We start from the raw sequence: 24,691 nt of genomic DNA on the forward strand, positions 1-24,691 counted from the left end.
AGTAGCCAACCAGTTTGTATGGAGTACACTGGAGCAACTTGACTCATCAGTAAAACACTGCTTTTGTTGTCACCGCAAGGCTTCCCCCGTCGGTTGTTTCACTGAGACACTACTGAGTAACTACAACTCAACACAGTTTATACACATAACATTCATATACATACTAACAAACAAACAAACAATCATTTATCGCAATTTTCTCATCTCTGTTTGAACGTACACCCAGGTAAATATTCCTGTAGTCTTCTCATACCGACTATGGACCCATTCATTGTTTAACTTCACTGTTTTGCAAATCCTAATTGAATATTACACATTGACATTGAACTTTACTGGATAAGCAGGTCTTCATTGCATTCAGCAGCCTATATGTGAGCATCTATGTGTAAGCTGTTCTTCTTTGCATTTATCAGCAGCAAGCAATTCTTCACTGCACATGCATATGTAAATAGTAAAACAATTCCAATGTGTTAGCGAAACCTTCTATATCACAGTGGTTTCTAAGGTCTATTTTAAGTTCTTTGCCATCAGTGAGATGACATTGTTTACAAAGTGTGTCTAAGTATCACTGAAGATCTTTTCAGGAATTTCAAATCTAGAAATGAGTTATTTTACGCGTGATTTTGCTACTGAGAGTGCATCTGCTTGTGCACATGGAAATATTTCAGACCATTTGGTAAAAACCTCTGTTGTCACTGAGCAGAATCGTTTCCCTTAACATTAATTTAGTTCAATGAAATCTACACAATAATGAAATAATGAAATCCAAACAAATATGTTGAAAAAGATACACTGGCTTAGGGAATTATCTTCGTTTTGGTCTTAGATTGCCCTGTGGAATGTATTTTGCACATATTTGACCTGCTAGACAAAACTTTATTCATTTATTTATTCTAAAAAAAAAAATTCAATAATTAGTAAAACCATATGCTGTAAAAACCTTGTTCATTATTGCTTCCATCCCTCCTGTTAAGACATGACATGGTGCGTGGCTCAATACTGCAGCATATTTAAACAAATTCTTTGGCAGTATGGTTTTCCTTCCGGTCATTCATACGAGTCTATTGTAGATGGCAATTGAATAACATCTAATAATGCTAAAATATTTGTAGTTTATACATTTAGCTGTGGATGTCAACATACCTGTTTTTCCAATGCTGTGTTAACACATGTACAGTTGAGAAGGCATACTGACTGTCAGTGTAAACGTTAACAACCTTTTTGTTATTTAATTTACAAGCTTCAGTTAAAGCTACCAATTCGACTGCTTGAACAGAGTAATTTTTTGGTAGTGGTTGTTTTAAGAAAACTTCAGTTTCTGTTACTACTGCAAATCCTGTAGCATTTGTGCCATCAGGGTTTTTTGCTTGACCTGTTGAATAAATATAGTTATTTCTGCATTTTCATAACGTATATCAGTTAAGTCTGGCCTGGGTAAAACACTGATGGTTATTTCTGACATGCAATCATGAGGCTTTCCATCTGTGGGGTAGGTAGCAGTGTGGATGGATTAAGTGTAGCACATCTCTCGACAACAAGGTGTGGCTGTGAAAGAAGAACTGTTATGTAGGAGAGATGTCTGGTAAAGATATTTTGTTAAGTAACCATATCACAGCCACTGCATGAGGTACCTTAAGTGTTAATGGGTGAAATAACACCATTATTGTTGATGCCTGCACTGCCAATGGCTTCTGGCCATTGATTCAAAAGTACGATCTCGTCCCTTTTTCCCCCTTTCAGTGGACACTGGCCCCTAATTACCGCAATTCAGCAGGGGGTCTTTCATTAGGAGTACTGGACTCCCCCGTGCACGGTTTCAGCTCCGACCCTGGAAAGCGGAAAAAACGTTGAGATCTGGTTTGAGGACCCAATTGTTGAGAAAAGTCTCTCAATGAGACTCAGAGTTGCTGGAGTCAGTTAATGCAAATGTTTAATCTTGCAGCAAGTTCAAGAATGTGTGTGTGTATGGGTGTATGTGTGCGAACGTGTGTGAGTTTGTGTGTGTGAGAGTTTAAAGAACCTGTTATCAACAGGCAGGTCTTAACTAGTATGGCACAGGTCCAGCCTGTCTCATCTTTTTTGGAAGGTTCAGCGCTCGGCCGTAACCCTTCTGTCTGTTTGGACTCTCACATACATTCGGTTAATCATAGAAAAACGAGAACAAAACTTTTTAGCCCCTTAAATTCATAAAACAGACATGGTGCAGTTATTTCCATTCTAGAAAATAAGAGTAATCACCACCATTCCTATAAATTCTGGATATTCTAACAATCTGAATCTTTTTTAAATGTTCGATGAAGCCCTTTGCTGTTCTGTTTAGAGACTCAGCTGATCATAAACCAAGTTTTGCTCTTGAACCAAGCTTCTAAACTCTTCACCTTTTTCATTTCTCAGTTAGTATTCACTTTAAAACTGATTAAAAGAAAAATTAAATGAATGCCTATCAACAAATGTGGGATCTAAACTCTAGTGCTTTCTCTAAAATAATTTCCTTTCTCAATTCAGAAATGTGTGTGTGTAAGTCACAACACCCGTGACACCAAAACGGCTTTCTTTTCTCTCTTTTCTCTACACTCTGCACTGTGAGCACACACACCAAATCAGAAAGGCTTTTTTCTCTCTTTTCTACATTATGGACTGTGGGGACACAAAACCGCTCTCTCTCTTTTTTTTTTGATTGTGTGCCAGGGCGTTGTCTCACGTATTAGATTATGCTTAAGATACGAATAGGTTTATCAGTCACATCAGAATCCATACATACTGATCCTCCCGTAATAAAATGGTCGGATCTTATCAAACACACTTTGTTTCTTGTGACAAGTCAGCGAAACAGCGTATACACGTCAAGACACTGAATCAAGTTTGCCACAAGAACTCATAAGTTTGGCAGTATTGCTCTGCCGTCAGCAATCATACACCCATTTTATTTTCATGAGACATGTGCAGGCACCTGTTCATCTACTGTTCTATCACTATGAATTAGTTTATCTATTATCAATAAGGATACTTCTACAACTACTATCAAAGTATGTCCGGACTTCTTATGTTGTCAGTTGCTATATATGAATAAGTGGGTTGCTACTGAAAAGCATTAAGCATGTCACACAGCCCAAACATATAACATTTCAGGACACACCACACAGTTAACAACCACAGTGAAGCGTGTCAAAGCCCAAACATGTAACATTCAACAGGACACTTACACAACACATTCAAATCAAACAGTCAGACAACATACAAGAACATATACCCCAGCCGGCATTGCTCCCTGCCTATTTTCCTACAACTCACTATGTGTGCGCACACCTTTATTCACAAACTCTTCAACTTATACTCTTTTACCGAAGCTGCTACAGCTCGATTGGCCAAATACCCTTAGATCCTATTTCGGTGAATTTGACATCTGCCTTGTATGTAACAGATTAGCGGTTTAGCAGTTTTAATTTAGTTTGAGTGAAGGAATTCATTTTATAGCAAAATCCGAAATCGTGAAGAACTCATGAAAGTAAGCTTATTCTCGGATTCCTGAAACTTTAGATTTGCTCTTTCTTTTACTGCAAAGTACAACGTTGAGCAGCACTAATGAGTTGTTTCTATTTTTGGCAGGCTTTACCTTTGCGGATGAAGCCCTTTCTGTCTGTGCAAAAGAAATCTTGTTACTGTGCAGAGTGACTTCTCTGAGTAGAGTCGCCTTACTTGTTGCGACTGTGCCGATGTTCGAAGCTGGAGTGCAAAGTTGTTGCTTGAATGGTGCTCGCTGGAGCGTGTGGTAGTGTAAAGTTATACCATTTAAAAGGGCTGAAGAGTGCTCAGTGCAGCGGGTGGGCGGAGGTGCAAAGTGACACTATGGCCATAAAAAGAACACCGCTACAAGTGCGCATTGTGCCAGGAAGGGCCCTCGGACGGGAACCAGTGGACAGTTATTGCTTCTCGGCCTTTTGGCTAAGATCAAGTGTAGTATCTGTTATTATCAGTTTAATGTCTGATATGTCCTCTATGCGAGGACTACATATTAAATGGATTTTTATCAATAGGAGTTGAAAAAGGAGCTTACTCCGTTCACTCCAAGCATCGACCCGGTACTGCAGTGCCGCTGGGAACAGTGCGCTCTCCTCTGCTCTTGTGAAAAAGCAAACAGCGGTGCAGGATGGAAGTTTCTTTTAATCTGCTGAGAAAAGAGAGTGAATGCGAAGCAGACTTTAACACGGCTCTGGGAGCGAGCCGAGTGCGGGCTAACCGGGAGAATTGCTTGAAAGAAACGCGACACCGAATGAGCAGTCAGAACAAAGCCTCAATACGGTGTTCCCGTGTTGTTTGTGGCTGCCTTGTCTTTTGCACAGAGTAAAAGACAAGGCAGCCATCGAATAGGGCCCGATTGTTCCTACTTGGTCAGCCGAGGAGCAAGGGGGGGGAGCAAGCGTCTCAACCAAGCAAAGCTCACCATGGGGAAGGTGGCTATGCCAACTAGCCTGATGCCCTGCTCCCGCAGGGATGGATAATCGTACACTGGTTTCTCTTCATAATGTACAAGTCTTTCGCCTTTTACTAAAGACTCCCGTGGAGAGCAGCACTAATGAATTGTTCCTATTTTTGGCAGGCTTTACCTTTGCGGGTGAAGCCCTTTCTGTCTGTGCAAAAGAAATCTTGTTACTGTGCAGAGTGACTTCTCTGAGTAGAGTCGCCTTACTTGTTGCGACTGTGCCGATGTTGCTTGAATGGTGCTCGCTGGAGCGTGCGGTAGTGTAAAGTTATACCATTTAAAAGGGTTGAAGAGTGCTCAGTGCAGCGGGTGGGCGGAGGTGCAAAGTGACACTATGGCCATAAAAAGAACACCGCTACAAGTGCGCATTGTGCCAGGAAGGGCCCTCGGACGTGAACCAGTGGACAGTTATCGCTTCTCGGCCTTTTGGCTAAGATCAAGTGTAGTATCTGTTCTTATCAGTTTAATGTCTGATATGTCCTCTATGCGAGGACTACATATTAAATGGACTTTTATCAATAGGAGTTGAAAAAGGAGCTTACTCCGTTCACTCCAAGCATCGACCCGGTACTGCAGTGCCGCTGGGAACGGTGTGCTCTCCTCTGCTCTTGTGAAAAAGCAAACAGCGGTGCAGGATGGAAGTTTCTTTTAATCTGCTGAGAAAAGAGAGTGAATGCGAAGCAGACTTTAACACGGCTCTGGGAGCGAGCCGAGTGCGGGCTAACCAGGAGAATTGCTTGAAAGAAACGCGACACCGAATGAGCGGTCAGAACAAAGCCTCAATACGGTGTTCCTGTGGTGTTTTTATAAAATGCGGTGTAAAAAAAGGTGTGAATGCCCCATAGAAAACTAAAAGGTGGAGCGGAAGTGTTCGGCTGCAAGAAGGTGTGAATGTCCGACTACATTTGGTGAAAAGCAGGTGAAGCAAGGTCTGAATGCCCAACCTTACATCATCAAAAGCGAGATCAGAGGTTTTTGGCTGCAAGAAGGCCATAGTTTGCCAAAAGCGGGTAAGGTGCGAATGATCGGCTAAATATCAACAAAAGTGGGGGCGGAGGTCTTCGGATGCAAGTGGGTGTGAATATCCCACCATACAAGTATGGTGGAGAGGAAGCTGTGAATGGCCGACCATAGTTTGCAAAAAGCGGGTGAGAAAAGGTGCGAATGTCCAACCATACATGATCAAAACAGGGAGCGGAGGTGTTTGGCTGCGACAAGGTGTGAATAATTATTATTATTAATAATAATTAATGAAAAGCGGGCAACAAGTAGGTTCGAATGCCCAACCATACATCATCAAAAGCAGGAGTGGATGTGTTCGGCTACAAGAAGGTTTGAATGTCCGAGCATAGTTTGTAAAAAGCGGGTAAGAAAAGGTTCGAATGCCCGAACATACACCATCAAAAGAGGGAGCGGAGGTGTTCCGCTGTAAGACGGTGTGAATGTCCGACCATAGTTGGTAAAAAGTGGGTATGAAAAGGTTCGAATGCCCAAATTCGGCTGCAAAAAACTGTGTTCGGCTGCAAAAAGGTGTGAATGTTCGACTAAATTTTGTAAAAAGCGGGTAAGACAAGGTGCGAATGCCTGACAATGTATGATCAAAAGCGGGAGCGGAGGTGTTCAGCTGCAAGAAGGTCTAAATGTCCATTTTTAATTGCTAGAAAACATGAAAGAAAATTTTCGAAAATCAATCCGCACATGATCATAAGTGGGAGAGGAGGTGTTCAGCTGCAAGAAGGTGTGAATGTCCTACCATAATTGCTGAAAAATGTGTTAGAAACGGTAAGAATGCCGGACCATACATCATCAAAAGCTAGAGAGGTGGTGTTCGGCTGCAAGTAGGTGTGAATGTCTGACTAAAGTTCAAATATATTAACAAAAGCGGGAGGAGAGGTCTTCGGATGAGTGGTTGAGAATTTCCAACCATAATCTATAAAATGCGGTGAAAAAAAAGGTGTGATAGATACCTAAAAGGTGGAGCGGAAGTGTTCGGCTGCAAGAAGGTGTGAATGTTATATATATAGTTGGTGAAAAGCAGGAAAAGCAAGGTCTGAATGCCCAATCTTACATCATCAAAAGCGAGATCAGAGGTGTTTGGCGGCAAGAAAACGGGTAAGGTGTGAATGACCGACTAAATATCAACAAAAGTGGGGGCGGAGGTCTTCGGATGCAAGTGGGTGTGAATATCCCACCATACAAGTATGGTGGAGAGGAAGCTGTGAATGGCCGACCATAGTTTGCAAAAAGCGGGTGAGAAAAGGTGCGAATGTCCAACCATACATGATCAAAACAGGGAGCGGAGGTGTTTGGCTGCGACAAGGTGTGAATGTCCACCCATAATTAATGAAAAGCGGGCAACAAGTAGGTTCGAATGCCCAACCATACATCATCAAAAGCAGGAGTGGATGTGTTCGGCTACAAGAAGGTTTGAATGTCGGAGCATAGTTTGTAAAAAGCGGGTAAGAAAAGGTTCGAATGCCCGAACATACACCATCAAAAGAGGGAGCGGAGGTGTTCCGCTGTAAGACGGTGTGAATGTCCGACCATAGTTGGTAAAAAGTGGGTAAGAAAAGGTTCGAATGCCCAAATTCGGCTGCAAAAAACTGTGTTCGGCTGCAAAAAGGTGTTCGACTAAATTCGGACGTTCACAACTTCTTACAACCGAACACCTCCGCTTCCGCTTTTGATGGTATATATTCGGGCATTCGAACCTTTTCTTACCCGCTTTTTACCAACTATGGTCGGACATTCACACCGTCTTTCAGTGGAACACCTCCGCTCCCTCTTTTGATGGTGTATGTTCGGGCATTCGCACCTTTTCTTACCCGCTTTTTACAAACTATGGTCGTACATTCAAACCTTCTTGTAGCCGAAAACCTCCACTCCCTCTTTTGATCATACTTTGTCGGGCATTCGCACCTTTTCTTACCCGCTTTTTACAAACTATGCTCGGACATTCAAACCTTCTTGTAGCCAAACACATCCACTCCTGATTTTGTTGATGTATGGTTGGGCATTCGAACCTACTTGTTGCCCGCTTTTCATTAATTATGGGTGGACATTCACACCTTGTCGCAGCCAAACACCTCCGCTCCCTGTTTTGATCATGTATGGTTGGACATTCGCACCTTTTCTCACCCGCTTTTTGCAAACTATGGTCGGCCATTCACAGCTTCCTCTCCACCATACTTGTATGGTGGGATATTCACACCCACTTGCATCCGAAGACCTCCGCCCCCACTTTTGTTGATATTTATTCGGTCATTCACACCTTACCCGTTTTCTTGCCGCCAAACACCTCTGATCTCGCTTTTGATGATGTAAGATTGGGCATTCAGACCTTGCTTTTCCTGCTTTTCACCAACTATATGTATAACATTCACACCTTCTTGCAGCCGAACACTTCCGCTCCACCTTTTAGGTATCTATCACACCTTTTTTTTCACCGCATTTTATAGATTATGGTTGGAAATTCTCAACCACTCATCCGAAGACCTCTCCTCCCGCTTTTGTTAATATATTTGAACTTTAGTCAGACATTCACACCTACTTGCAGCCGAACACCACCTCTCTAGCTTTTGATGATGTATGGTCCGGCATTCTTACCGTTTCTAACACATTTTTCAGCAATTATGGTAGGACATTCACACCTTCTTGCAGCTGAACACCTCCGCTCCCGCTTTTGATCATACATTGTCAGGCATTCGCACCTTGTCTTACCCGCTTTTTACAAAATTTAGTCGAACATTCACACCTTTTTGCAGCCGAACAGTTTTTTGCAGCCGAATTTGGGCATTCGAACCTTTTCATACCCACTTTTTACCAACTATGGTCGGACATTCACACCGTCTTACAGCCGAACACCTCTTCTCCCGCTTTTGATGATGAATGGTCCGGCATTCTTACCTTTTCTAACACATTTTTCAGCAATTATTGTCGGTCATTCACACCTTTCTCATCAGCTTTTTGCAAATTATGATCTGACATTCACACCTACTTGCAGCCGAACACCTCGGCTTCCGCTTTTGATGGTGTATATTTTGGCATTCGAACCTTTTCTTACCCGCTTTTTACCAACTATGGTCGGACATTCACACCTTCTTACAGCGGAACACCTCCGCTCCCTCTTTTGATGGTGTATGTTCTGGCATTCGAACCTTTTCTTACCCACTTTCTACAAACTATGCTCGGACATTCACACCTTCTTGCAGCGAAACACCTCCGCTCCCTCTTTTGATGGTGTATGTTCGGGCATTCGAACCTTTTCTTACCCGCTTTTTACAAACTATGCTCCGACATTCAAACCTTCTTGTAGCCGAACACATCCACTCCTGCTTTTGATGATGTATGGTTGGGCATTCGAACCTACTTGTTGCCCGCTTTTCATTAATTATGGGTGGACATTCACACCTTGTCGCAGCCAAACACCTCCGCTCCCTGTTTTGATCATGTATGGTTGGACATTCGCACCTTTTCTCACCCGCTTTTTGCAAACTATGGTCGGCCATTCACAGCTTCCTCTCCACCATACTTGTATGGTGGGATATTCACACCCACTTGCATCCGAAGACCTCCGCCCCCACTTTTGTTGATATTTAGCCGATCATTCGCACCTTACCCGCTTTTGGCCAACTATGGCCTTCTTGCAGCCAAAAACCTCTGATCTCGCTTTTGATGATGTAAGGTTGGGCATTCAGACCTTGCTTCACCTGCTTTTCACCAAATATAGTCGGACATTCACACCTTCTTGCAGCCGAACACTTCCGCTCCACCTTTTAGTTTTCTATGGGGCATTCACACCTTTTTTTACACCGCATTTTATAAAAACACCACGGGAACACCGTATTGAGGCTTTGTTCTGACCGCTCATTCGGTGTCGCGTATCTTTCAAGCAATTCTCCTGGTTAGCCCGCACTCGGCTCGCTCCCAGAGCCGTGTTAAAGTCTGCTTCGCATTCACTCTCTTTTCTCAGCAGATTAAAAGAAACTTCCTTCCTGCACCGCTGTTTGCTTTTTCACAAGAGCAGAGGAGACCGCACCGTTCCCAGCGGCACTGCAATACCGGGTCGATGCTTGGAGTGAACGGAGCAAGCTCCTTTTTCAACTCCTATTGATAAAAATCCATTTAATATGTAGTCCTTGCATAGACATATCACATATTAAACTGATAAGTACAGATACTACACTTGATCTTAGCCAAAAGGCCGAGAAGCGATATCTGTCCACTGGTTCACGTCCGAGGGCCCTTCCTGGCACAATGCGCACTTGTAGCGGTGTTCTTTTTATGGCCATAGTGTCACTTTGCACCTCCGCCCACCCGCTGCACTGAGCACTCTTCAGCCCTTTTAAATGGTATAACTTTACACTACCACACGCTCCAGCGAGCACCATTAAAGCAACAACTTTGCACTCCAGCTTCGAACATCGGCACAGTCGCAACAAGTAAGGCGACTCTACTCAGAGAAGTCACTCTGCACAGTAACAAGATTTCTTTTGCACAGACAGAAAGGGCTTCATCCGCAAAGGTAAAGCCTGCCAAAAATAGAAACAACTCATTAGTGCTGCTCAACGTTGTACTTTGCAGTAAAAGAAAGAGCAAATCTAAAGTTTCAGGAATCCGAGAATAAGCTTACTTTCATGAGTTCTTCACGATTTCGGATTTTGCTATAAAATGAATTCCTTCACTCAAACTAAATTAAAACTGCTAAACCGCTAATCTGTTACATACAAGGCAGATGTCAAATTCACCGAAATAGGATCTAAGGGTTGAGAAGACTACAGGAATATTTACCTGGGTGTACGTTCAAACAGAGATGAGAAAATTGCGATAAATTATTGTTTGTTTGTTTGTTAGTATGTATATGAATGTTATGTGTATAAACTGTGTTGAGTTGTAGTTACTCAGTAGTGTCTCAGTGAAACAACCGACGGGGGAAGCCTTGCAGTGACAACAAAAGCAGTGTTTTACTGATCAGTCAAGTTGCTCCAGTGTACTCCATACAAACTGGTTGGTTACTGAAGGGATAGAAAATGGGGAATACTTGTTTTAAAGCAAACAAGGAATTAGATGGGAAAAATACATGTTTTAACGGGACCCAGACAATATTATATAGATGTCGCCACTGAAGTAAAGAACATTTACGTGGGATGGTGTGAGGGTCCTCGTTTGGCTGACGTTCGCCGATATGCTCGCCATGCTCAGAACCAAGTTGAGACGCGTAAGACAACCAAAAGGGACAAGTGTGAAAAGGAGCTGCATTTGGCAACCATGACCATGTATTACGTAGTTTGTGTAAACAGAGGACGAGGCCGAAGTCGAAGACGTGGACGTGTGGGAGAGGAGGTCGAAATGGGCCACGCCAGAGCTATGATCCGAATATTTGTTTTTACTGTGGCCAGACTGGACACTGGAAGAAGGACTGTCCACAGCTAAAAAGTGATGAAATTGGGCAAAAGGCTGACTGAGGGTGGGAGGCAGGTTCTGGACGTCACGCGGCAGCGGAGCCTCCACTAATGGGTGATAGCACAAACACACTCACACATTTTTCCTGCTCTGTGTAGTGAAGCAACGCTTGCCGACTGTGATTCACGTAGTAAAGTTTTGCATGCTATTTCCGTCCTAGAGCAAAGATATTTCTCTCAGAATATAGGAACTTATGTTCATCAGTAGTGACGTCAGGGGAGTTTGATTGCCCTCCAAAGTTAAGTGGAAACCACGTTTACTGTATGTCTGCATCAGGCCAGGTTGTGAAGGAGAAAATGACAATGCCCATTGCGTGTTGTCACTCCCGATGAGCTCTCCTTCAAACACTCATTTTTGTTATCAGAGTTGTGTCCCATTAACCTGATGGGCTGTGATCTCATGTGTAAATTAGGCATTATTTTAACTTCTACACCAGAGGGTGTTAAGGTTATGTTACAGCCTGACAAAGTTTTCACAGCAGTGCAGTTTGATTCATCGGCACTTACATATGCTTATGAGTGGAAACTTCCCAGCTCTCCTTTTTCACAACAACTAGTGGAAGAAGCAAAAGCGTTAGTTTCACCCCTTTCTGATTTCATGCAACCTACTGATTTGCACTGCACATCACACATTTCTTTGGGGCCTGACAATGACTATGAGAAGAAGTGAAAAAATATGTGCGCCTACTTTATTGGCTGTGTCGCTCACTCCAGAGCACTTCGATTTTTTTAATGTTTGTGGTACTCGCCCTCACATTTCCTTGGCCAAACGTACACACTGGCAGTGACAAGGTGTGGGAGAGTTTGTTGCTACATGTCAGAAAGAAATGGAGTGGACTGTTTCACCTGCTGATCCAAATTTGATGTTTTCTGAACGATTGTCAGCATACAAAAAAACATTTTTGAGTACAATGCATTGTCAAAGAACTGTGGACTTAATTCCTATCACAGAATCACATTTTGAAGCATGTTTTTTATCTGAAACAGATTTGTCTTCGATACCCATGTTGGCTGAAGTGCCCAATGATCTTTGGGCTAAGAGCAAATATGATGTGGGGTTGATAAAAGGCTGTGAACCAGTAATTGTCACCCCTAAATCAGACTTTTGTCCATGTAAAAAACAATACCTTTTTAAGCCTGAAGCAATTAAAGGGATTAAACCTGTTTTTCAATCTTTTCAGAAAACAGGCGTTATTGTTCCTTTTGAAAATTCACCTGTGCTTACTCCATTGTTTCCTGTTAAAAAGATTAAAGATGCTGGCCAGCCAGATGAATGGCGTTTTGTACAGGACCTCCAAGCGGTGAATGCTGCAGTTCAGCCACATGCTCCTACTGTGCCCAACCCACACACTATTTTGTCTCAAATTACATCAGATGCACAGTTTTTCTCAGTGGTTGACTTGTCGCCAGTGCACCCTGATAGCCCATTTTGGTTTGCTTTTTAGTTTGAAGGGAGATCTTGGACTTTTACCCGGTTATGCCAGGGGTACTGTGAAAGTCCCACTATTTACAATGCTGCCCTCAAAGCTAGTCTGGATTAACTTCAATCAACCACAGGCTCTGCTCTTTTGCAGTATGTGGATGACATCCTTTTATGTAGTCCATCTAAACAACAGTGTGAAAAAGACCAAATGACTCAAATAACTTTCTTGCTTTCAAAATTTTTCCTCTAGTGACGCTGAGAGGGATGAAGATAATCATGTTTAATTGTTCATGTTTTGATTGTTTATCATTGGACCCTTTATTAATATGATGCCTCCATTTTAAACTCACGTTGTGTGCAAATGCAGGCTGATGTTTTACAGATAAAGTTATTATTTTCCTTGTTTCTTTTGGGTTGATTAATATAATGGTATTATTATAATCAAAAGGGAGGAATGTAATGGAAAATAATTCTTATATGCATTGTATTGAGTGTTACTGTGTATAACCTGCAAATGACCGAGCTGCAAGGTACCACCCTGCCCTGTTTTCTTAAATTCCTCTTTACAATGGTGGGCTTGTTATAATGAGATAGCTGCACTTTAGGGGGGACAGGGTTAGGCTGGTATTTACGAGTGTGTCTGGGTAACCTCAACTGATGGTTGGGGAGGAAAGTTAGAAGAACAATCAATTATACCCAAAAACAGATGACGTGATGAGCGGGCAATATAACTGTGTGTTTTTGCTTCAGTGGTCAGAGCAACTCTGTATTCTGTACTGTGTTGTTCTCTCTTGCAAGATATTATTATTAAAGCCTCTTATCTCCTCACAAGAAAATAACTGACTCCCCAAATGCAAGTGTCAGGACAAATGATCAAACTTCTCCAAGCTTCAGTCTGCAGAGAAGTACAAGACAGGGTTGCTCACTTTCTCCCTCACTTTTTGCTATTTTCATCAAACCTTAAGCAGCTGCTATCAGACAAGATAGAAATATTAAAGACAACCAACCCCAAAATATTGAGAATAAAATAAGTCTTTATGCTGATGATGTATTACTTTTTCTTCAGAACTCACAGACGTCTCTCACTCACACGATCACACTCATAAATAAATTCTCAGCACTTTCTGACTGTAGGGTCCAGAATATACCTGCGATCACTTTACAGTCAGGAAATATTAGATATTTAGGCATAAACATTTCCTCCAGGCTCTCAGAGCTAACAAAGCTAATTTATGTGCAATTATTAAAGACAGTAGAGGACAATCTCTCTCGTTGGAAGTCCTTACCTATATCACTTATGGGGAGAGTTACAACCATTAAAATGATGATACTACCAAAAGTTAACTATTTGTTCTCAATGATCCCCATAAAACCAACCTGCTACTTGGTTTAAGTCACTAGATTCATGCATCTCCAAATTTCTGTGGAAAAACAAACCACCACGTATTAGTTTAAAAACCCTACAGAAGACCAAGGACAGTGGTGGATTAGATTTACCTAATTTTCAGCACTATTCCTTAGCCAATAGGTTACGGTATATATCAAAATGGTTTAAACCTAGCCCAATAGATGAACATGGATAAATATAGAACAAGCATTGTGTGATAATCTGGAAATCTCTGACCTGCCACTTATTAGTCAAAACGTAAAACATCAGAAATGTTTCAAAAGCATTAACATCAGCACCTCTCTGACAGCCTGGTGGGAATTTCTTAAAATAACAAAGTCTTCACTTGTCCCGTGTAAGCTTACACCCATCTGGAACAATCCTGACATCCTGCAAAACAAAAAAATGCTAAACTTTACTCTGTGGAAGATCAAAGGAATCAAACATCTGGAACATATAATCCAAAATGGACATTTTATTTCATTTGATGAGCTCATATCACAACATGAGATAGGCAGCAATAAATTCCTAGAATATCAACAACTTAAGTCTATAATAACAAAGAAATATATCCTCCACCAACCAGACTTACAACTCCCGATTAGGGTAGCAGAATTTCTAAGCATCTGCACCCCAAAACTACTATCAAAAATATATAAATTATTGTCTAAGATAGATGACACAATGTCTCTACCGTCCTCAAAATGGGAGGCAGATTTATCCATCAGTTCTAGTCATAGCTTCTGGCCACAAATATGTTTGAACACCTTCAGAATGACTCAAAATCCTAATTTACAGCTCATACAATACAAAATTCTTCATAGAACACACTATACAGCTTAAAGGATGTTCAGGATGGGTCTAACACACTCAAACATCTGCTCACATTGCACAGATAACACATCTGATGATTATGCACACGCTTTGTGGTTTTGTGCGCCTGTCCAGAAGTTCTGGCTTGAAGTCTGTGCGGACCTATCAACATGGCTAAAGTGTAGCATTCCTGCATGCCCCACACTGTGCATACTGGGTGACTTAGACAACATCAACGTGGAATTTAGCTTAGCACACATGATCCTCACAGTGTTATGTATAGCAAAGAAAACTATTCTCATGAACTGGAAAGCGAAGAACAATCTGTGTATTAACCAGTTTAGAAATCGCTCTGGGCGGTTGAGTGTGTGCTGGGGGGGGCTGTGTGGCTTCGGGCGTCTGGTGGTCTCTCGGATCGTGGGGACCGGTTTGGTCATTGCTAGGGGGCACTGTGTGTCAGGCTTGGAGGGCAGTTTTGGGGGCTTGCGGGTTGGGCTGTCTTGCGGTGTGGGGCGGGGTCCCTTAGGGGCCTTGGGGTGGTGGCTGCTGGCTCTGTACCGGGTGACCGGGCCGCTCTGGCGTGGGTGGTGGAGCTGGGCCTTGACCTGGTGGCTTGCCGCTGCCTTGTGCCCGGGGCGGGGCCCTGCCTGTGCCTGGGGGGTCTGGGTTGCCCTGGACATGCCACAGTATGCGTGGGTTGGTGCAGGTCCTGGTGCCGGGCTTGTTGCTCTGGGAACTCCAAGGTGTCCGCAGGTGGTTGTTTTTTTTAGGGTGTTGGGGCGTGCGGTGAGGGGGAGGGGGTCTGTGTGGGGGTGTGCTTTTCCCCTGTTGGGAGGGGCCTGGGGGGGCCTGGGTGATGGTGGGTCTCAGGCCCGGGCTGCTGCGACTGGTGTGACCGGGTGATTTGTTTGTTTGTTTGTTTGATTTTTGTTGTTGTTTGTTTGTTTTTGTAGAGGTCCTCCGGGGTGGGGTTGGGTTGAGTGGTGTGGGGCGGGATTGGTTCCTTCTGGGGGTACAGTAGCTCCCGGAATATAGTGACTGCAGGCCCCGAGCCTGATGGACATCAGGCCCTCCTGCCCTGTGTTGGGTCCCAGGTAGCGGGGATGCCTATTGCAGCCAGTCTCTGTAAACATAAACAATAAACATTTAAAAAACTTCCCTTGGCAAAGCAAATCTGTTTGGCATAAAGGTATTCAGACTACAATTCTGCTGCCAACAACACTAAACCTTTAGGAATCCGAGAATAAGCTTATTTTCACGAGTTCTACACAATTTCGGATTTTGATATAAAATGAATTCCTTCACTCAAACCAAGTTAAAACTGCTTTGTCCTTCATATTTATCCATGTCTAAATAGCTTTAAACAAAAAAGAACGTTGTACTTTGCAGGATAGGAAAGAACAACACTAAACCTTTTCAGGAATCCGAGAATAAGCGTCGTTTGACGAGTTCTACACAATATCGGATTTTGATATAAAATGAATTCCTTCACTCAAACCAAGTTAAAACTGCTTTGTACTTCATATTTATCCATGTCTAAATAGCTTTAAACAAAAACAAACGTAGTACTTTTCAGGATAGGAAACAACAACACTAAATTTTTTCAGGAATTCAAGAATAAGCTTCTTTTCACGAGTTCTACACAATTCCGGATTTTGATATAAAATTAATTCCTTCACTCAAACCAAGTTAAAACTGCTTTGTCCTTCATATTTATCCATGTCTAAATAGCTTTAAACAAAAAAGAACGTTGTACTTTGCAGGATAGGAAAGAACAACACTAAACCTTTAGGAATCCGAGAATAAGCTTATTTTCACGAGTTCTACACAATTTCAGATTTTGTTATAAAATGAATTCCTTCACTCAAACCAAGTTAAAACTGCTTTGTCCTTCATATTTTTGCATGTCTAAATAGGTTTCAGGCATAAAATTCTTCATATTACCCTGTATGTGAAAGAAGCATACTTGTGATGGAGCAATACACTCCTTTTGGGTAACCTAAACTGATGGTTGGGGAGGAAAGTTAGAAGAACAATCAACTATCAAACAAAGACAGATGACGTGATGAGCGGGCAATATAACTGTGTGTTTTTACTTCAGTGGTCATAGCAACTCTGTATTCTGTACTGTGTTGTTCTCTCTTTCAAGATATTATTATTAAAGCCTCTTATCTCCTCAGAAGAAAATAACTGACTCTGTGCGTTACTAAATTTCCACCACAATTTTGGCGTCACGAACAGGATCCCTCGACTGGTGTCTCTGGACCGGATCGCAGTGCATGGCCAGCCTGGACTGAAGTAGCTGTTCCAGCCTCATACCTCCAAGGCCTTTTCTGAGAGAGAGGACTGGCAGGTCCTTTTCCTGAATACCAGCGCTGGGATCATTTTTGAAATATGATAGTCTGAGACGATAGGACTGCTTTTTAGTTTTTATTTGAATAAAAGAGGGTTTCCCGGTTGTGTCATTAGTGAGACAGAGATTTCATGGGTAAGTGAAACTTTTGAAGCAGTCCGAAGAAGTGTGAAGTACTCCGAAGAAGTGTGAGTACAGATTAAGGTCCTCATTGGAGACGTCCTTTGAGTGAAGGAATATATTTCCCCATTCCAAGTCTGAGAATGGGAAACAGTAGATCTCAGACTTTTGACCCTACCGGGGGACCTGAGCATGATGAAATGAAAAAGACATATGGTCCAGAGGTTTTCCACCTGAAGGTTCTTTTAGTATGTTAGAAATAAGAAAATTAGAAGAAAAGTTTTGCAAATATGAGAAAGAGATGAAGCAAAAAAAAGAAAATTAAGTTTAAATAAGAAGTAAGAAAGGTATAGAATTTTGGAAAAAATAAAGTGTATTAAGAGAAAGAAAGGAAAATGTTAAACAAATGCCATGACGGAATGATGATAATAATTTAGTATTAGCTGTGCCGGATCCAGACCTGGACTCCTGCCCTCCACGACGCCTGCAACAACAACAGCCAGCCCTGCCACAAGCCTCTGGCTCTCGGGAAGAAGGGACTTCTTCCATCCTCCCTCGGGAAGAAATTGAGGTCTGATGATGAGGAAAAGGAAGACGTTTGGTTCTCCAGCGTACCTGCCCAAGAACTTTTAACGCAAGTGACAAAAATCCTTTACCCACAATCTGGACTTCAGAGATCTAAACGTGAGAAAAAACAAAACCAGATTCAAACCATGCCTATGGTTAAAGTTGCAGTTCCCACTGGACCATTACTGGTTTATCGACCCTGGACTGAGACTGACATCATGGAAGCATAACAATGCTTACCAGATCCAGAGATTTCTGGACCCCATTTTGCTGACGAGTTGCGAGATTTCTGCGCACAATTCTGCCTGACTGGGGTTGAATTGCGTCGCATATTGGCAAAAAAGTTCAAACCGACCGACCTCGGCAAAATAGAGGCCAGTATGCTACAACTGGATTTGCGACCTACCAACAGTGAACGAGGACATAATGATAACGCTCAATATGAAGCAGCCATCCAAAGACTGTGTCAAGCCATCACCACTCAATTTCCAACCAAAATCAATATGTCCCACATTTACACCTGCAAACAGAAACCTGGTGAAGGGACTGATGATTTTGTACACCGCATCCTTGAGAAAGTCAGCAAGCACAGCGGTCATCAGAGACCAAGGGATTTGGGTAATGAATCAGGACCATGGGAGAGTATTGCATGCAATGGAATGTCCGACCATAGTTGGTAAAAAGCGGGTAAGAAAAGGTTAAAATACCCGACTGTACACAATCAATAGTGGGAGCGTATGTGTTCGGCTACAAGAAGGTGTGAAAGTCCGACCATGGTTTGTAAAAAGCGGGTAAGACAAGGTGCGAATGCCTGACAATGTATGATCAAAAGAGGGAGCGGAGGTGTTCGGCTGCAAGGTCTGAATTTCCAACCATAATTTGTAAACACCGTTGAAGAAAAGCCTCGAAAGCCCGACTATACACCATCAAAAGCGGGAGCAGAGGTGTTCAGCTGCACACAATCAGGTTTTTGCAAATTATGATCTGACATTCACACATGCTTTTGATGATGTATGGTTGGGCATTCGCACCTTTTTTTACCCATTTTTCAGGAATTATGGGTGGACATTCACACCTTCTTGCAGCTGAACACCTCCTCTCCCGCATATGATCATGTGCGGTTTGATATTCGAAAATTTTCTTTCATGTTTTCTAGCAATTATTGATGGACATTCAGACATTCTTGCAGCTGAACCCCTCTGCTCCCGCTTCTGATGGTGTATAGTCGGGCTTTCGAGCCTTTTCTTCCCCGGTTTTTACAAATTATGGTTGGACATTCAGACCTTCTTTTAGCCGAAAACCTCCGCTCCCTCTTTTGATCATACATTGTTGGGCATTCGCACCTTTTCTTACCCGCTATTTACAAAAAATGGTCGGCCATTCACACCTTGTAGCCGAACACATTCGCTCCCGCTATTGATTGTGTACAGTCGGGTATTTTAACCAACTACGGTCGGACATTCACACCTTCTTATGGCGGAACACCTCCGCTCCCTCTTTTGATGGTGTATGTTCGGGCATTCGAACCTTTTCTTACCCGCTTTTTACAAACTATGCTCTTACATTCAAACCTTCTTGTAGCCTAACACATCCAGTCCTGCTTTTGATGATGTATGGTTGGGCATTCGCACCTTTTTTTTTACCCATTTTTGAGGAATTATGGGTGGACATTCACACCTTCTTGCAGCTGAACACCTCCTCTCCCACTTATGATCATGTGCGGTTGGATATTCGAAAATTTTTTTTCATGTTTTCTAGCAATTATTGATGGACATTCAGACCTTCTTGCAGTTGAACACCTCCGCTCCCGCTTTTGATGGTGTATAGTTGGGCTTCTGAGCCTTTTTCTTCCCCGGTTTTTACAAATTATGGTTGGACATTTAGACCTTCTTGCAGCCGAAAACCTCCGTTCCCTCTTTTGATCATACATTGTCGGGCATTCGCACCTTTTCTTACCCGCTTTTTACCAATTATGGTCGGATATTCACACCTTCTTACAGCGGAAAACCTCCGCTCCCTTTTTTGGTCTGGCAATACTACCTTTTCTTACCCGTTTTTGAGTAATTATGGCTGGACATTCACAGCTTCTTGCAGCCGAACACCTCTTCTCCCGCTTTTGATGATGAATGGTCCGGCATTCTTACCTTTTCTAACACATTTTTCAGCAATTATTGTCGGTCATTCACACCTTTCTCATCAGCTTTTTGCAAATTATGATCTGACATTCACACCTACTTGCAGCCGAACACCTCGGCTTCCGCTTTTGATGGTGTATATTTTGGCATTCGAACCTTTTCTTACCCGCTTTTTACCAACTATGGTCGGACATTCACACCTTCTTACAGCGGAACACCTCCGCTCCCTCTTTTGATGGTGTATGTTCTGGCATTCGAACCTTTTCTTACCCACTTTCTACAAACTATGCTCGGACATTCACACCTTCTTGCAGCGAAACACCTCCGCTCCCTCTTTTGATTGTGTATGTACGGGCATTCGAACCTTTTCTTACCCGCCTTTTACAAACTATGGTCGGACATTCAAACCTTCTTGTGGCCGAACACATCCACTTCTGCTTTTGATGATGTATAGTTGGGCATTCACGTCTTTTCTTACCCATTTTTCAGTAATTATTGGTGGACTTTCACACCTTCTTGTAGCCGAACAACTCCGCTTCCGCTATTGATTGTGTACAGTCGGGTTTTTTAACCTTTTCTTACCCGCTTTTTACCAACTATGGCCGGACATTCGCAGCATCTTACAGCGGAACACCTCCGCTCCCTCTTTTGATTGTGTATGTTCGGACATTCGCACCTTGTCTTACCCGCTTTTTATAAAATTTAGTCGAACATTCACACCTTTTTGCAGCCGAACACAGTTTTTTGCAGCCGAATTTGGGCATTCGAACCTTTTCATACCCACTTTTTACCAACTATGGTCGGACATTCACACCGTCTTACAGCGGAACACCTCCGCTCCCTCTTTTGATGGTGTATGTTCGGGCATTCGAACCTTTTCTTACCCGCTTTTTACAAACTATGCTCCGACATTCAAACCTTCTTGTAGCCGAACACATCCACTCCTGCTTTTGATGATGTATGGTTGGGCATTCGAACCTACTTGTTGCCCGCTTTTCATTAATTATGGGTGGACATTCACACCTTGTCGCAGCCAAACACCTCCGCTCCCTGTTTTGATCATGTATGGTTGGACATTCGCACCTTTTCTCACCCGCATTTTGCAAACTATGGTCGGCCATTCACAGCTTCCTCTCCACCATACTTGTATGGTGGGATATTCACACCCACTTGCATCCGAAGACCTCCGCCCCCACTTTTGTTGATATTTAGCCGATCATTCGCACCTTACCCGCTTTTGGCCAACTATGGCCTTCTTGCAGCCAAAAACCTCTGATCTCGCTTTTGATGATGTAAGGTTGGGCATTCAGACCTTGCTTCACCTGCTTTTCATCAAATATAGTCGGACATTCACACCTTCTTGCAGCCGAACACTTCCGCTCCACCTTTTAGTTTTCTATGGGGCATTCACACCTTTTTTTACACCGCATTTTATAAAAACACCACAGGAACACCGTATTGAGGCTTTGTTCTGACCGCTCATTCGGTGTCGCGTTTCTTTCAAGCAATTCTCCTGGTTAGCCCGCACTCGGCTCGCTCCCAGAGCCGTGTTAAAGTCTGCTTCGCATTCACTCTCTTTTCTCAGCAGATTAAAAGAAACTTCCATCCTGCACCGCTGTTTGCTTTTTCACAAGAGCAGAGGAGAGCGCACCGTTCCCAGCAGCACTGCAGTACCGGGTCGATGCTTGGAGTGAACGGAGCAAGCTCCTTTTTCAACTCCTATTGATAAAAATCCATTTAATATGTAGTCCTTGCATAGACATATCACATATTAAACTGATAAGTACAGATACTACACTTGATCTTAGCCAAAAGGCCGAGAAGCGATATCTGTCCACTGGTTCACGTCCGAGGGCCCTTCCTGGCACAATGCGCACTTGTAGCGGTGTTCTTTTTATGGCCATAGTGTCACTTTGCACCTCCGCCCACCCGCTGCACTGAGCACTCTTCAGCCCTTTTAAATGGTATAACTTTACACTACCACACGCTCCAGCGAGCACCATTCAAGCAACAACTTTGCACTCCAGCTTCGAACATCGGCACAAGTAAGGCGACTCTACTCAGAGAAGTCACTCTGCACAGTAACAAGATTTCTTTTGCACAGACAGAAAGGGCTTCATCCGCAAAGGTAAAGCCTGCCAAAAATAGAAACAACTCATTAGTGCTGCTCAACGTTGTACTTTGCAGTAAAAGAAAGAGCAAATCTAAAGTTTCAGGAATCCGAGAATAAGCTTACTTTCATGAGTTCTTCACGATTTCGGATTTTGCTATAAAATGAATTCCTTCACTCAAACTAAATTAAAACTGCTAAACCGCTAATCTGTTACATACAAGGCAGATGTCAAATTCACCGAAATAGGATCTAAGGGTATTTGGCCAATCGAGCTGTAGCAGCTTCGGTAAAAGAGTATAAGTTGAAGAGTTTGTGAATAAAGGTGTGCGCACACATAGTGAGTTGTATGAAAATAGGCAGGGAGCAATGCCGGCTGGGGTATATGTTCTTGTATGTTGTCTGACTGTTTGATTTGAATGTGTTGCGTAAGTGTTCTGTTGAATGTTACATGTTTGGGCTTTGACACGCTTCACTGTGGTTGTTAACTGTGTGGTGTGTCCTGAAATGTTATATGTTTGGGCTGTGTGACATGCTTAATGCTTTTCAGTAGCAACCCACTTATTCATATATAGCAACTGACAACATAAGAAGTCCGGACATACTTTGATAGTAGTTGTAGAAGTATCCTTATTGATAATAGATAAACTAATTCATAGTGATAGAACAGTAGATGAACAGGTGCCTGCACATGTCTCATGAAAATAAAATGGGTGTATGATTGCTGACGGCAGAGCAATACTGCCAAACTTATGAGTTCTTGTGGCAAACTTGATTCAGTGTCTTGACGTGTATACGCTGTTTCGCTGACTTGTCACAAGAAACAAAGTGTGTTTGATAAGATCCGACCATTTTATTACGGGAGGATCAGTATGTATGGATTCTGATGTGACTGATAAACCCATTCGTATCTTAAGCATAATCTAATACGTGAGACAACGCCCTGGCACACAATCAAAAAAAAAAAGAGAGAGAGCGGTTTTGTGTCCCCACAGTCCATAATGTAGAAAAGAGAGAAAAAAGCCTTTCTGATTTGGTGTGTGTGCTCACAGTGCAGAGTGTAGAGAAAAGAGAGAAAAGAAAGCCGTTTTGGTGTCACGGGTGTTGTGACTTACACACACACATTTCTGAATTGAGAAAGGAAATTATTTTAGAGAAAGCACTAGAGTTTAGATCCCACATTTGTTGATAGGCATTCATTTAATTTTTCTTTTAATCAGTTTTAAAGTGAATACTAACTGAGAAATGAAAAAGGTGAAGAGTTTAGAAGCTTGGTTCAAGAGCAAAACTTGGTTTATGATCAGCTGAGTCTCTAAACAGAACAGCAAAGGGCTTCATCGAATATTTAAAAAAGATTCAGATTGTTAGAATATCCAGAATTTATAGGAATGGTGGTGATTACTCTTATTTTCTAGAATGGAAATAACTGCACCATGTCTGTTTTATGAATTTAAGGGGCTAAAAAGTTTTGTTCTCGTTTTTCTATGATTAACCGAATGTATGTGAGAGTCCAAACAGACAGAAGGGTTACGGCCGAGCGCTGGACCTTCCAAAAAAGATGAGACAGGCTGGACCTGTGCCATACTAGTTAAGACCTGCCTGTGGATAACAGGTTCTTTAAACTCTCACACACACAAACTCACACACGTTTGCACACATACACCCATACACACACACATTCTTGAACTTGCTGCAAGATTAAACATTTGCATTAACTGACTCCAGCAACTCTGAGTCTCATTGAGAGACTTTTCTCAACAATTGGGTCCTCAAACCAGATCTAAACGTTTTTTCCGCTTTCCAGGGTCGGAGCTGAAACCGTGCACGGGGGAGTCCAGTACTCCTAATGAAAGACCCCCTGCTGAATTGCGGTAATTAGGGGCCAGTGTCCACTGAAAGGGGGAAAAAGGGACGAGATCGTACTTTTGAATCAATGGCCAGAAGCCATTGGCAGTGCAGGCATCAACAATAATGGTGTTATTTCACCCATTAACACTTAAGGTACCTCATGCAGTGGCTGTGATATGGTTACTTAACAAAATATCTTTACCAGACATCTCTCCTACATAACAGTTCTTCTTTCACAGCCACACCTTGTTGTCACACTGCTACCTACCCCACAGATGGAAAGCCTCATGATTGCATGTCAGAAATAACCATCAGTGTTTTACCCAGGCCAGACTTAACTGATATACGTTATGAAAATGCAGAAATAACTATATTTATTCAACAGGTCAAGCAAAAAACCCTGATGGCACAAATGCTACAGGATTTGCAGTAGTAACAGAAACTGAAGTTTTCTTAAAACAACCACTACCAAAAAATTACTCTGTTCAAGCAGTCGAATTGGTAGCTTTAACTGAAGCTTGTAAATTAAATAACAAAAAGGTTGTTAACGTTTACACTGACAGTCAGTATGCCTTCTCAACTGTACATGTGTTAACACAGCATTGGAAAAACAGGTATGTTGACATCCACAGCTAAATGTATAAACTACAAATATTTTAGCATTATTAGATGTTATTCAATTGCCATCTACAATAGACTCGTATGAATGACCGGAAGGAAAACCATACTGCCAAAGAATTTGTTTAAATATGCTGCAGTATTGAGCCACGCACCATGTCATGTCTCAACAGGAGGGATGGAAGCAATAATGAACAAGGTTTTTACAGCATATGGTTTTACTAATTATTGAATTTTTTTTTTTAGAATAAATAAATGAATAAAGTTTTGTCTAGCAGGTCAAATATGTGCAAAATACATTCCACAGGGCAATCTAAGACCAAAACGAAGATAATTCCCTAAGCCAGTGTATCTTTTTCAACATATTTGTTTGGAT

General features: G+C 42.4%; 5 non-coding genes across 5 annotated transcripts; 3 read left to right on the forward strand and 2 right to left on the reverse strand.

Moving 5' to 3' along the window:
* The first annotated feature begins 3,922 nt into the window (after positions 1-3,922).
* LOC140306107 (U2 spliceosomal RNA) lies at positions 3,923-4,113 on the forward strand. The gene has a single exon (XR_011915467.1). It is a non-coding gene; the product is annotated as a U2 spliceosomal RNA (small nuclear RNA).
* Positions 4,114-4,501: 388 nt separating this feature from the next.
* Positions 4,502-4,615, forward strand: LOC140306349 (U5 spliceosomal RNA). The gene has a single exon (XR_011915665.1). It is a non-coding gene; the product is annotated as a U5 spliceosomal RNA (small nuclear RNA).
* Positions 4,616-4,890: 275 nt separating this feature from the next.
* On the forward strand, positions 4,891-5,081 carry LOC140306072 (U2 spliceosomal RNA). The gene has a single exon (XR_011915434.1). It is a non-coding gene; the product is annotated as a U2 spliceosomal RNA (small nuclear RNA).
* A 4,426-nt stretch (positions 5,082-9,507) lies between these two features.
* On the reverse strand, positions 9,508-9,695 carry LOC140306126 (U2 spliceosomal RNA). The gene has a single exon (XR_011915484.1). It is a non-coding gene; the product is annotated as a U2 spliceosomal RNA (small nuclear RNA).
* An 11,684-nt stretch (positions 9,696-21,379) lies between these two features.
* LOC140306149 (U2 spliceosomal RNA) lies at positions 21,380-21,567 on the reverse strand. The gene has a single exon (XR_011915504.1). It is a non-coding gene; the product is annotated as a U2 spliceosomal RNA (small nuclear RNA).
* Between the last annotated feature and the right edge of the window lie 3,124 nt (positions 21,568-24,691).

This window comes from Leuresthes tenuis, unplaced genomic scaffold, assembly GCF_036924035.1.
Source record: "Leuresthes tenuis unplaced genomic scaffold, fLeuTen1.0.hap1 SCAF_4, whole genome shotgun sequence".
Lineage (NCBI taxonomy): Eukaryota > Metazoa > Chordata > Actinopteri > Atheriniformes > Atherinopsidae > Leuresthes > Leuresthes tenuis.